Source organism: Rattus rattus, chromosome 12, assembly GCF_011064425.1.
Source record: "Rattus rattus isolate New Zealand chromosome 12, Rrattus_CSIRO_v1, whole genome shotgun sequence".
NCBI classification, from domain to species: domain Eukaryota; kingdom Metazoa; phylum Chordata; class Mammalia; order Rodentia; family Muridae; genus Rattus; species Rattus rattus.
In genome coordinates, this window is record NC_046165.1 from 87427700 (window position 1) to 87441682 (window position 13983).

A 13983-nucleotide genomic window follows, 5' to 3' on the forward strand; every position below is an offset into this window, starting at 1 on the left:
TTCAAATGATCCGATTAAGACAATTCCTCATAGAATCACCCACAAGCCTGCATGTTAGCTGATCGGAGTTAATCATCGTGGTGTCAAAATTTGGATTCTTGTAGGATATCTGTATTTTGAAAATTTCGACTAACATTTACGTTTCATGTAAAATATTTCATAGACTAAGTCAAAGCAAGTCTGAGCTATCAGTTTTCAGTCTCTCAAAACAAAGGGAGTCTATCCTACGGACTGGCTTCTTCACAGAAGACATACGTACGTACGGGCAGGCTGCTAACCTTCCCGGTTTAACTGGAAGCCAGCTTCCTGGACTTGAGGAAAGAGGAAGGGGAGGTGGGGAAGGAGTGGGAAATGGTTTTTATCTTTACGGAAGAGCCAAGGAGAGAGTCAACTCTCTCAGCCTGTGTGGTTGTCGCAATACAGCACAGACTTGGTAATTTGGATGGCTATTAGCCGGGGAGTCAGACATAAATAGCTACATGCATAATTACACTGAGGTATTGAGACAGGCGCAGGGCTCCTGCTGCCAGACGAGGGCCACTCCGACCATTGCACCAAGGAGGGGGAGCTGGCTGCTAGGAGCATAACAGGGATCATGGCATACAGAGACTGGGGCCAAATGAGCAGGCAGGGCCTGAGCTTACAAAGCCCCTTTGGCTTCTGTCTTTGCAGGAAGCCAGCCAAGGACTTGGATATCGGGGAGGGGTGTCATCAAGGTGAGAGCACTGAGTCATCCGTGCTGGGCTGAAGGTGTTTCAGGAAGGAAAAGGATGGGTGTGGGAGACTGGGTTAGGCTCTGGAGCTTACCTGTGCAGGTATGAGCTAAAGGGGACAGGGTGTGGGCAGGGAAGAAGGAAGGGACAGTCACAAGCATCGTGACCAAGGACTTGACAGGAAGTGAAGCAGCAGGGTGAGGGAAAGATCAAATCCACGGGGTGCTCCTATCAGGAAGGTGCAGGAAGGCAAGTGACAAGTGAAGGAAGTGGGCTTGTGAATGTGTGCACACTGCCACCATTATGCATGTGTGCACACTGCCACCATTATCAATGTGTGCACACTGCCACCATTATGCATGTGTGCACACTGCCACCATTATCAATGTGTGCACACTGCCACATTATGCATGTGTGCACACTGCCACCATTATCAATGTGTGCACACTGCCACCATTATGCATGTGTGCACACTGCCACCATTATGCATGTGTGCACACTGCCACCATTATCAATGTGTGCACACTGCCACCATTATCAATGTGTGCACACTGCCACCATTATCAATGTGTGCACACTGCCACTATTATCAATGTGTGCACACTGCCACCTTTATGCATGTGTGCACACTGCCACCTTTATGCATGTGTGCATACTGCCACAGAATGGCAAAGTGATGGTCCTCTGCCCAGCCTACTGTGCAGGACCAGTGTGAGGCAGCTGCTCACATCTCAGTTTCTAACCTGAAGACACATCCCAGGCTGCTGTGTTTGACTAACGTGTTTGTGGGCTGAATTCTATACCTAACGGATGCACAGAGAGCCCCTGAGTTAGGCTGCCTTTTCTCTTTTTTGTAACTCTTTCTTTGCTCATTAATTTTCATTATGATTAAGAGAACTAATTTATTATCAAGCCTGGATAATTAAAAGAAAAAAGACTGCTATTAATAATCACTTAGGGACCACAGAGATATGTGACACTGTCCCAGGTAGGACGTAGGACACGTGGTAGTCATGCTAACCCTGACTCCCATGAGACAGTGAGGAGAGGAGTGTGTCCCATCCCTGGGGACTTTGTCCCTGGAATTCCTCTGAGTGCTGAGGTAATTATGCATTGGCAAGAGCAGTCGAGCCAGTGTTCTTTGGTTACAACGAAAGCACGAGATTCAGTGTGGCCTTTATTTTAAATACCAAAGCAAATATGGTGGTGGCATCCTTGGGCACATGCCTAGGGAAACCTGGTGACCCCATTGTGCCCACAGGAAACTCCCAGAGACCTTCCTCCTTCGAATGAAATCATCAGAGATTGTTATGAAAATGTGAAATCAAAAAACCACCCAGGAAGAGTGACAGCACAGTGAGCTGTCATCCTGATGAGTGCCGGCTAACCAGGAAGGCCATCCTCTGAGCTCTCCTGAGCGCTGAGTTCCGGATCTAGCTGCACCACCTCATTTAACTCCCAACAGACCCACAGGGTGACGTTCACTGCAGGAGGCAAAGCAGAGGTTCAGTCTGACAGAACCCACTCTCCCCTGCCATAAGACGTTCTCTTTCCCTCCCCTCCCTTCCCTTCCCCTCTCCTCTCCTCTCTCCTTCCCTCTTCCCCCATCACCCTTCCCCTTTCCCTCCTGTGATGGTTGTTCATGGTTGTTAACTTGACTACATCTGGAGTGAACTATAATTCAGAAATGCAGGGCACACCTGTGAGAGATTTCTGCCAAGCAATGGAGCCTCCATCTTTGAGATTCCAGCACGTGCAGAAGACCAGCTGAGACACCCAGCCTTGGGGGACGGAGCAACTACTGAATCCTCAGATTTCCTAGTCACATCTAGCCATTGTTGTATATATAATTTGGGCTGCAGTCTGTAAACAACTCCAATAAATCCTGTGTGTGTGTGTGTGTGTGTGTGTGTGTGTGTGTGTGTGTGTGTTGTGTGTGTGTGTGTGTGTGTGCGTCGTATTTTGTTTGTGACTCTAGAGAACCTTATATACCTCCTTTACCTGTCCTTTTCTGTTGCCCACTAACTAATTTTTTTGTTGGTTTTTTATTTTTATTTTTATTTTATTTTTTTCAGAGCTGGGAACCAAACCCAGGGCCTTGCGCTTGCTAGGCAAGCGCTCTACCACTGAGCTAAATCCCCAACCCCTTTTTGTTGTGTTTTACAGTGTCTAATTATATAGTCCAGACTGACTATATAACGGAGCTGAAGTTGGTCTTGAACTTTTTATCCTCTTGTTTCTACCTCCCAAGCGGCTGGGCTTACAGACATGAGCCACCAAGCCTGCCCTTAAGTAAATCTTTATGGTTATCCAGCTCACAGATATTTTATCCTTAGAGTGTTCTCTCCAATATTGTCTAATAAGTTAGGAGTGTTTGGGTGGGAAAGTAGAGAGCCACCTGGATGGAGGTAACATGAGGGGTGCAGGGACAGACCTATGGGTTTGCCTAAGCCTGTGTTCCTCCAGAATTAGACCTTAGCTCTGCGTGTCTCCCTGCTTCCCTAACCTTCCTTTCTTTCCTATCTTTCCCTTTTTCTTTATATGTTTTTATTTTCTGGATGTCTTGCCTCTATGTATGTCTGCTCATAGGTGCTTGGTGTCGCCAAGACTTCCTAGAACGGGAATTGTAGACAGTCGTGAGCTGACAGTGGGTGCTGGCAGTCAAACCGCAGTCCTCTGGAGGACAGACGGGGGCTCTGAACCACAGAGCTGCCTCTCCTGCCCCGCCTTCTGCTGAGACCTCTCAGCATTACAGCAGTCGTACATCATCACACCCTGAGCACATCCGCTCCCACCGCCCCTGCCTCGCTCACGGACGGTCTCTGACAGTTTGACTTCTGCTTTCTCACACACACACACACACACACACACACACACACACACACACACACACACACACGTGTGACTTTTAGATTTATTTCTGGTTTCTGTGTATGTGGTGTGCATGGCGGGTGGCTGCTGGTGGAGGCCAGAATAGGCTGTCTGGTGGTCTGGAGTTAGAGCTTGGTGATTGTGAGCCGCCCAGTGCAAGGCTTGAGGACTGAACTCAGGTCTGTTTTCTTAGACAGTGGCTAAAGAAGCAAGAGAAGAATGCTGGGAATTCTCCCTCCCACAGCTTCTACAGAATGCCCAAGCCTGGGTAAGGCAGTGCAGCACTGTATGACTGTGGCTGAAAATTGCTGTGCCTTCTCTCCAGACCCTTCGTAGATGATTTTACGTATAAAATATAGGAACCACAAATGGGCAAAGGCAAATATAGTTTTTCTGAGAATGACTTCATCTTCTTAATTTGATTTATCTTCAATTGCACCCATTTTCCTGACAGTGCCAAAATTTTCTTCTTCTTTATGGATGAATATATATATATATATATATATATATATATATATATATATATATATATTTTTTTTTTTTTTTTTGAAGACAATTATCACACAGGGAATCCCGAGATACGTCAGGGTTCTGGGATGCGAGGTCGGCAAAGGGATGTTTTTTTTCTTTTTTTACACCAGTCAGTGAAGTAACAATTTCATTTAATTTAAGCAAAACAGCATCTCACTTCAGAGTCATAGCCGATAATAAAACGCTGGTGTGGGCATCAAGGCAGATGCCTGGAAAGGCAAAACGTAGGTTTTTCTACACGGAGACACATCTGCGGTTTATCCCACAGGTGAACTCCAAAGCAAGATCGTTGCAGGCCCTCGCGCTGAGGGGGCCATACGGTGCTGCACTGCTTTACCCAGGCTTGGGCATTCTGTAGAAGCTGTAGGAGAGAGAATTCCCAGCATTCTTCTCTTGCTTCTTGAGCTTCTGTCTAAGAAAACAGTTCCCCTTTCTTCATTACTCAGTAACTGGGTTACAAGACAGGATCTGCCCTTCAAACAGGACAAGACAGTGAAGACAGTCTAGGAGTCAAAGACAGAATCAAGTAAGACACATATCTAACAGACACATTGCCCTATAACCTGGATGGATTGCCTAGCTTTGAACCAACCGTTTTACATCTCTAAGAGTTTAGATGGGGACTGTGGCTCTGTGGTGTTGGTGCCCATATTCAGGCCCAGGTATCCCAACTGACTCTGTGCTAAACATACAGCGTTGTTGCTGGAAAGAAGGACAGGTGGAAAGGAAGGTGGGAGAGGGGCAGGACGGACAGATGGACATAAGAGCCATTTGCTGGAGGAATTTAACTTACTTGCATTTTTTTCTTTCGTTTTTTAGTGTGCACGTAGGTGCATGTGTAAATGTGTGTGTGTGTGTATGTGTGTGTGTGCACGCGTGTATGTACGTGTGCTAGTGCATGTGTGTGCATGCGTGTTTAGGTGTATATGTCAGAGGACCCCTTGTGGGAGTCAGTTCTCTCACTTCCGTCTCACGGGTTCTAGGGAGGATAGGGCTCAAGTCATTCATCTGTACACAGGCACCTTTGTGCACCAAGTCCTGCCCTCGGCCCCTAATTTGCATTCCAAAGGTCAGTGAAACCCGGTACCCAAGTTGGCTTTTTATTGCTGTGGTTAAAACACTACAGCCGAAAGCAACTGGGGAGGAAAGGGTTAATTTCACTTCGCAACTCTCAGGTCGCACTCCACCACCTAGGGAAGTCAGAGCAGGAACTCAGGCAGGAACCTGGAGGCAGGAGGGATCCCAGAGGCCATGGATGGGCACCGCTTACTGTCTCGCTTCCCTTGGCTTGTCTTTCTTTCCCTGCCCCACCGGCCACCACTTCTTTTTCTAGACAGGGTTCTACCATGTGTCAGTGGCTGTCCTGAAACTCACCAGGCTGGATTTAAAGTCATAGAGATCCACTTGCCTCTGTTTCTTAAGCATGGGCGTGCTTTGATTAAAGACACACACACCATGCCAGACCCAGTTTGCTTTCTTATACACCCCAGGACTACCTGTACAGGGTAGCATCACCCGCATTGGGTGGCCTTTCCATATCATTCATCAATCAAGGAAATGCCCAATAGACTTGCCTACAGATCAATGTAACGCAGCCATTTTCTCAGTTAAGTTTCCCTCTACCCAGATGACTCTAGCTCCAGTCAAGTTGACCAAACACTAACTAGCTCTCTCAGAGAGGACAAACACAAACTGGATCTGGTTAAAAGTTCGGGTAACTTTGAGTCACTATGCAGTGCTCTTGCCTGGACGTCTAGTTCCTATATTTGTGTTTCCTGGGGGATGGGGGATGGGAGACAGGGACGGGGGAAGTGGGGTGCATACAGGGCACACTAGAATCTTCCTCAGCTGGTAGGATATGAGAAGTGAGACACTGGCTTAATCTCTCCTCCCCAACCCCTAGCTCTCCAGGTGAGGGGGAAATCTCGAATTAACAGTGAGAGTCAGTTGTCTGCATTACCTCAGGTTTACACATGCACACTTCTGTATATGTGTGCACTTTTGAATACATGTAGCCCAGGCTGATCTTGAACTCATGACTGTCCTGCCCCAGCTTCCTGAGTGCTGGCACTGCAGCATACACCATGACCAGTCTGCCACTTCCTGTCTCAGCGTCAGCCATTTGATGCTTCGGGATGTCACAAGTGGGAGATCGGGGTCTCTAAAACCAATGGTGCATGACCCCGTCAAATCTTATCCTTAAGTCCGGGCTTGGTGGCTCATACTTTTAATCCCAGCACACCTGAGGCAGAGGCAGGCTGAGCTCTGTGAGTTCAAGGCCAGACTGGACTGCTGGACTGCAGAATGAGACAAATAAACAAACAAAATCAACAAGCAAAAGTCTTCCCTAATATGTTGATATTCAAATCATTCTTTCATCCCAGTGGAAAAAAGTCTAGCAAAATGTATGTATGTAGTCCTGGGCTTCAGTGAGACTTACTGGTTCTGAGACCCAGGTTCTTAGCTTTGTAAGAAAAACAACCTCTACCCTCTTTGACTCTGGTATTGCATTAGAGTGTAGAAGTTTGTATGTGGTGTTTATAGAATAAAGAGGGAACAGCATGCAGAAAGAGAGGCAATTAAAGAACTCCTTCCTCTCCCTGTACCAACTTGTTCCACTAAACTCTTTTTTTAACTAACTTTTTTTTTTTTTGTGGCCAGGAGATAGTAAGCACAATGCTCTCTTTGTTGGTCTCCTCTCCACCTCTGATTAGTACCTGTTACATTTCTGCGCTCTCTCTGTCTCTGTCTCTGTCTCTGTCTCTGTCTCTGTCTCTCTGTCTCTGTCTCTGTCTCTGTCTCTGTCTCTCTCTCTCTCTCTCTCTCTCTCTCTCTGTCTCTCTCTCTGTCTCTCTCTCTCTGTCTCTCTCTCTCTGTTTAGTTTTGTTTTAGACAGGGTTTCTCTGTGTATCCCTGGCTGTCCTGGAACCTGAAACTTCCTTTGAATAGCAGGCTGGCTTTGAACTCACAGTCTGCCTGTCTCTGTGCTGGGATTAAAGGTACACACACACACACACACACACACACACACACACACACACACCCCTCCACGCTGGCTTACACCCCCCCACGCTGGTTTTAAGGTCGACTCACTGCAAATTACAATCACCTGCGTATGAAACCACACTGGCAGAAGGGTTCTGATGCTTTGAGCAACCACCCATTGTCAGACCTTGCTCAGCGAGAGACAGCCATTGTGGGACTCTGCCACCCGCTGAGACAGCCAGCCTCAAGAACCTGGAACGAGTGCTCTCATCGGTCAGGAATGGTTCTGACCTTACCATATAAAGCTGACTTAATGGAGTCTTGAAAGTGTGTGTGGTGAAGTGTGCGTGTGTACCCCATTGCTTTCCTCCCTTGAGAGAGCCTCGACTGATTCAGCCCCCTTCCTGCTTCTGTGTCACACGGACTCCGTTGTCTTTCAGATAATGTCTTCTCTCCCTCTCGGACACCCCTTTGTACTTTCACGTCCTCCACGGATGAGCACATGCATTCAGACACATGGACATACAACACACATGCAAGTTTAAATCTCCATTCTGCGTGTGAGAGAGAACATGCATTCTTTGTTTTCCTGAGTGGATTTGTTTGGTCTGGCGTGGTGATGACTTCCGGTTCGACCCATTTTCCACCAAAGGCTTTAATTTCACTCTTTTGACCCCCAAATAAACTTTCCTTGGGAACCTGACTGCATTTTCCTCTTCCACTCACGTGCGGACTGGTCTCACACCTTGGCTATTGTACTAATAAACTTAGACAGCTCTGATACCAAAGACAGACAGTTTCATTTTAAAACTACTCACTGATCTCCAGCTCAAGCTTCTGTTCCTTCGAGGATGCTGGAGCCTCCATCAAAGTCATGGTCTCCTTGCCCTGAACAGTTGCCAAGTGCAGGTGGGCACTGGCCATTGGCTGTCGTTATATTTAGATTGCCCCAGATTCCTGTGTCCTGGGAAGCAGTAGAGGCTGCGGTCTGTGCCTGTGGGGGTGGGGTACAGGAGGACTAGAGTAGGATTTAGACATACCACAGAGCCTTTCCTTTGTGCCCTCCATGTGCAGCTCGGGGGAAGCAAGGCAAAGTGGCTGTGGACTATGGATTTCACCTTTAGGGCGCCATGACCTCCCTGAAGTATCCCAGAAAGCAGGCTCATGGCCCCTCCAACATTAACCCTCTTTTCAAGTTTCCCCTCTGGCAGCTCTGGAGGAATCTTCTAATAAGTATCTTGCATCTGCTAGCTGTCAGCTCCTGGAGTGCAGGGCAAATGCCTCTATTTTTGCTTTGGCTACGTACTTCCTCCCCTGGGCAAGGAGCAGCTGACAGGCTTGAACCACAGCAGGAGAGCACTGAGAAACTAAGTCGGGGGAAGCTGTACTCAGAACTATCACCCATTTCAGCTGCAGAGAGCTGGCCTGTTTGGGCCTTCTCTCCAGGATCCGTCGGGGCCCAGGAAAACTAGGGCAGAGCCCTCCCGCCTTGCTTCTGTCTCAGTATTTTCCTCATACCTGGCATAGCACCAAACTGCTTTTTAGACAGATAAATGGACACGGCTACAAAACTGTTCCTGACTGAGGTTAGAATCCCAGCTGTTGAGAGCTAAGGCAGGAGGATGGTGAGTTTGAGGCCAGGCAAGACTGAACAGAGAGAGAGACAGCTCCACTCCTGCCCTCAATCCCCAAGTCCCCCAGTAACCATGAAAGCTGGTCAAGGTGGCACGGTCTGCAATCCTAGCACCTGGGAAACAGGCTATTAGGAGTTCAAGGTCATTCTTGGCTACCTAGGAAGTTCAAAGCTAGCCTGGGCAACATAAGGTGCCCACCTCCTTTCCCCCTCCACAATAAAAATAGGTAACCCTGTATGTAGGAGAAGCAGTCTGAAAACCTATTCAGCTTCAAAACTATAAAGCTGGAGTCCCCCTCCACGGACGGGTCTAGCAACATTTCTCCTGCAGCTGCTGGGAATGCAGTGGGGCCTCCATCAACAACAGTTTGGGCGAGGTATGCTGAAATCATGGAGGTAGAGTCAGCAAGCTCTTCTCGCCAAGGTTTTAGGATCCTGGGGGTGGGTTTATTACACTAAATATAGGGAATTTCAGTGGACACAAACTCTCCAGAGCAAGACCGCTGTGTCTTTACCCGGAACCATGGGTGAGGGAATGAGTCCGAAGGCTGCCTGTTCTATTCCACTGGCTGGTGAGCGGCCCTGTGCTCAGGAACACGCTCACTAAGGATGTGGTTCAACAGAATCATGGATGTCCTAGGTGCTTGCTTAGACACAGTCGACTGTAAGTCACAGTAAATGGAAAACTTAAAACTCAACAAACGAAGAGGATTCAGATAACAAGTATCTGCATTTGGCTGGGAAGGCAGCCAAATGATAATGTGTCTGGGATTAATTTTCTTTAAGGGAAAACAAGTTAATTACTCAGTAAATATAGTTTGCCAGACAAGTTTTCTCAAGACTTGGGAGAGAAAAAAATGATAAAAAAAAAATGCTCATTAGTGATTCAGACAAAGTCTGTTCTTGTTGTTGTTTAAAAGTCACCTACTTTAGCTCAAGAGGCAAATATTTGCTTTTATGTGTTGGCCTTACATGTTGATATATTTGAATGTAGATTAGGCTGACGATTAATCAGTGTTAACATCCAAAGTTCACTGAAACTGGAACTAGAATTAGCCGAATGCAGGATAAAAGGTCTGTGCCCTGTTAAAAAGTTGAAGTGCTTCGAGGGTTAGACCAAGTTTCTGGGAGTCTGGGGACCCTTCGCAGCCTCAGAGCTAACGGAGGCTGACATTCTACACAGTGACCATATGATCTGATGTTACCTAAATGCCAGTTTTCTTCTCTGCCTGCCCACCTGCTATGTGTGAGGTGAGGAAACTGGTAGACAGGACTAGGCTTCCTACCCATACAAATCCACAAGTCGAGGGAGGTGGATCAATACCCCTGCCTCGCCCACTCCGTGATAGAATCTCACTGTGTAGCCCAGGCTGGCCTCAAACACCTGTACAACTCAGGCCTCAAACTTGAGTGATCCTTGGTCCTAAAATACCTGGGATTATAAATCTGAGCTAGCATGACTGCGCTCTCTCTCTCTCTCTCTCTCTCTCTCTCTCTCTCTCTCTATCTCCTTCCCTCTCCCTCTCTCCCTCCTTTTTGCCTCTTCTCTCCTTTTTTTAAAAATTTATTTATTTATGTCACATGTACACTTTTGATCTCTTCATGCACACTAGCAGAGGGCATCAGATCCCATTACAGATGGTTGTGAGCCACCACGTGGTTGCTGGAATTTGAACCCAGGACCTCTGGAAGGGCAGTCAGCACTCTTAGCCACTGAGCCATCTCTCCAGCCCTCTTCTCTCATTTTTAAGATTTTTTAAATTTTATTTTTACTGTGTTGATGAGTGTGTGTGTGTGTGTGTGTGTGTGTGTGTTTGTGTGTGTGTGTGTAAGAGAGAGACAAAGACAGAGAGAGAGAGATAAAGGTGGGAGAGAGACTTATTACATGTGGAGGTCAGAGAACAATGCTCTGAGAGTCTGTTTTCTTGTTCCATTGATTTTAAGGAGGAATCTGCTTTTACAAGCCTTCAGCTGGTCCTCCTGTCTCCTCTTCCACCTTAACTGTCTCATCTTGGTAGTGCTGGGTCACAGACATGAGCCACTAGTCATGGCCTGGACGAGAGTCACCACATGTGGCTTTTTAGGTGGGATCTGATAACGAAACTCTCAGGTCATTAGATCTGTTGGGAAACCACTTTTATTGCTGAACCATCTCCCCAGCCCTAGGCTCTCCTTTTAAAGACCTCCACACGGTTTCCTCTATGGCTTCCATGACCACTGGGTGTAGAATTTACTAAATGCCCACCGAAGCTGCTTTTTATAAACTAGAATGTAGGGCTTTGCACTTGGAAAGCAATTGTGTATGTGTTAGTTAATATCCCCTTTTTGATTTGGGAGCAATATTTTGTTACTTAAAAATTAATAGCAATATCACAAAGGGCTTATAAAAAGAGATACATTGGTCTGATAGGCAATTCCATATCGGGCTACGTTTTTATTTGCCGTTACTTTAATTACTCTGATATGATTTTATATGTTTTCATTATTTGAAAGTGCCTTGGGAGTATGAAAGATGTCTTGCAGATAATGTATCCCCATTTTAGCTGGAGCAGGCTAATCATAAGTAGCTGTGGATTAATGCATTTATCACTTAAAATTTCTTTTTAATGCTCTGTAAAGCAAGTAAAATGATATCCCGGGAAGACTGATTCTTCTGCCACACAGCTCCTCCTCAGCAAAAAAAAAATTCTTCATTAGATCACGAACCTTCCTGGAACCAGGAAAGAAGGAAGCCAGCAATAAGTAAAAAGTCAGTCCGCTGAGGATTGGAGTCGGCTCCATCCTGCTGACAAGGATTATGGATTATAAGCCAACCGTGGTCTCAGCACCCCTGGAACAGCTATCGTCCGCGTTTCTTCAGTAAGAGTTGGCCTGATTGGTTCTACCCACGGGGCAAGTGTTTCAGAAGGTCGAAAATGAACACACTGCAACGTGGTTTTTCCCTCATCAGAGAAGCTCTAGAGAAAACTGTGACTCACGGCCGTGACCCCTCCCTTGAGGCGACGGTTTTTTAAAAATAACCCACAGTCTCTCCTTTTAGAGAGCCCATGGAGCTGCCCTGCTGCAGTGGTCTCCGATTTATAGAGAGAGTAATTACGAGGCTTTCACCCCTCAGGAGAGGGCTATTGCCCGAGGTTCCTATGGAAATGAGAACTTTTGGGCTAAACTTGGCCCTGGCTCCTTAAACAAAGCAGGCCATCCCTACTCCACCACTGAACTGGGAGGAGCTGGTGAATCCCAGAGTGAGGCCAATCTGAGGAGTTTTAGCTTTGGGGCAGTGTTAAATAGGGGCCCAAGCGAAAACAGTTAGGGCAGCAGTGCCAGTCAGTGCTGAGATTTGGAAGTCACGGAAGGATTACCCGTGATGCTCTCCGAGAAAGGCCAGAAGGGCAAATTACACAATCAATCACCAGTCGAGTCCTTCGGAGGTAACAAAGTAGCGGGGCTGCGGTCTGAGCAGGGAGGACAAACCCCGGTGGGCCTGTCTGTCCTTCTGAGGGGCAGACTGTTGGACACCTTGTGCTGCTTGTGGCTCCCCTGCACTCCAGTCCACCCCTTCGTATGAGTGGCATTTGCCCGTCCTTAATGAAGTGCATTAGAAGACGGCAGGTGGGGCTGGAGAGATGGCTCAGTGGTTAAGAGCACTGACTGCTCTACCGGAGGTCTCGAGTTCAAATCCCAGCAACCACATGGCGGCTCACAACCATCTGTAATGAGATCTGGCGCCCTCTTGTGGTGTGACAGCTACAGTGCACTAAAACAGATTTGTAACCTGCCATACTGGTCCAAGCACTTTAATTTAAATTTAACCAATTAATTGTGTGCATGTGTGTGCTCTTGCCAAAGTGTGTGCATGTGGAAGTCAAACATTACTCTTGATTGTTTCCTCATGAGCAACAATCATTTTACTCACCCAAACATCATCTCAGTCACGTTCAAGCCATTTTATTTTTGGATCACAAGCCAAAGCGACAAAGAAATTTGCAGAAGATTGCAAAATATTCATTCCCAGTTGTCCAATTTCTTTTTTTTTTTAAAGATTTATTTATTTTGTGTATATGAGTACATTGTCACTGTCTTCAGATACACCAGAAGAGGGCATCAGATCTCATTGCAGATGGTTGTGAGCCACCATGTGGTTGCTGGGAATTGAACTCAGGACCTCTGGAAGAGCAGTCAGTGCTCTTAACCGCTGAGCCATCTCTCCAGCCCCAGTTGTCCAATTTCTGTTCCTCGAGGAACAGCAGATCTAATTGAAAAAAATCAATCTTTAAAAAATTTAAGCTGAATGACTTTAATCCCAACACTCAGGAGGCAGAGGCAGGTGAATTTCTGTGAGTTTGAGGCCAGCCTGCTCTACAGAGCAAGTTCTAGGATAGCCAAGGCTATACAGAGAAACCTGGTCTCCAAAAGCCAAAATCAATCAATCAGTAAATAAGGAAAATTATGTGTATGTGTGTCCACGTGTGGGTTATGCACATGTGAATGTAGAGACCCACAGAGCCCGGAAGCATTGGATCCCCTGGAGTCAGAGGAACTGCGTGTGCAATGCCAGACATGGGTGCTGGGACTCTAACTTGCTTCCTTTGCAAGAGCAGTATGACCTTTCAACCACTGAGCCCTCTCTCCAGCCCGAAAATAAAAACATTTTAGTGTATGTCAGAGGACAACTTCTAGGACTCAATCCTCTCCTTCCACAAGGGGGGTCCCAGGGCTTACACTCGGGTCCTCAAGCTTGGTGGTGAGCATTTCAATCCTCCAACTAAGCCACATTATTATTATTATTATTATTATTATTATTATTATTATTATTATTGTTACTATTTCTTAAATGAATCTGAAAAAGAAAAAAGTGTGAGTTAGAGAGATGGCTCAGTGGTTAAAGACATGCTCAACCCTTCCAGATGATCCACATTCTGTCCCTAGTACCCATATCAGACAGTGCACAACTACCTGGAATTCCAGCTTCACGGGCTCTGATGCACACGGACACACACACACACACACACACACACACACACACAAACACACACACACCCCATACATACATGGCATACACTCACATAGACTTAGAAATTTACACATGATTGAAAGTAAAATAAGTCTATAACTGTTTTACTGTATTTTATGTGTATATGTGTGCCTGCTTGTGTTTATGTGCACCATGTATATGCAGGAGTCAGAAAAGTTCAGCAGAAGGCATTGGAGTCCCTGAACTAGGTTACAGGTCTGTGCTATACATTGCTGTGT

The 13983-nt window shown here is 46.6% G+C and overlaps 1 long non-coding RNA gene across 1 annotated transcript; it reads right to left on the reverse strand.

Annotated features, from left to right (window-relative positions):
* Positions 1-1853: 1853 nt before the first annotated feature.
* On the reverse strand, positions 1854-7992 carry LOC116913827. Its single transcript, XR_004389644.1, has 2 exons — positions 7919-7992; positions 1854-2197 (listed from the first exon to the last, which is right to left on the reverse strand). It is a non-coding gene; the product is annotated as an uncharacterized LOC116913827 (long non-coding RNA).
* Between the last annotated feature and the right edge of the window lie 5991 nt (positions 7993-13983).